The sequence below is a fragment of the Pteropus alecto genome, unplaced genomic scaffold (genome assembly GCF_000325575.1).
Source record: "Pteropus alecto unplaced genomic scaffold, ASM32557v1 scaffold73, whole genome shotgun sequence".
NCBI lineage: Eukaryota > Metazoa > Chordata > Mammalia > Chiroptera > Pteropodidae > Pteropus > Pteropus alecto.
Genome location: NW_006436284.1, coordinates 1,377,742 through 1,378,480, shown reverse-complemented (window position 1 = coordinate 1,378,480; position 739 = coordinate 1,377,742).

The following is a 739-nucleotide window of genomic DNA, read 5'->3' as shown; positions in this document are numbered from 1 at the left end:
TTTATATGATGGTATATTTTATAATAGAAAGTAAGTATTTGGAGTTAGGAAGAATAAAAGTGCATAGGAAGAGGTAAGGAAAAAATTATCAAATTAATTTGAAACTAGTAAATTGAACTCTATGTCCCATAAGCTTCCTATCAACTGCTTTATAAAATTTGAAATGCAGAACAGTATAATTAAAAACAAAGAATAGAAGAAAGATGGGCCTTATTTTGCAATAATTAATTAATTAATTAAACTTGCAGATTGCCCAGTAGTAGTTGATTCTTCGAACAGCCAGAAGAGTCATCTGGATGGTAACATCTGAAGAGAATTTAATGGTCCTTTAATATATACTATTTCCCCCAATGTTGCTTGGAATTTCTGCTATTTATTCACTCCATTGTGATTTATTGTGTCCATTTTGTCATTATACCTGTTACCTTAGAGATTCAATCAAACTAAGCTATTAGTTCTATGTATAACTTAGATGATCTATTAATTCATTGAATTTATTCCTTGAGCACCTGTGGTGTGGAAATGTTCTAGACAATGTAGACATGACTGTGAACGAGAGAGACACATGCCTTCCTGAAGCTTATATTCTTCTAAAAGGAAATACTAAATAGATAGATAGATAGATAGATAGATAGATAGATAGATAGATAGATAGATGATAGATAAATAGATAGATAATTAATAAATAAATGAATAAATAGGTAGGTAGGTAGGTAGATAGATGATAGATAAATAAAAT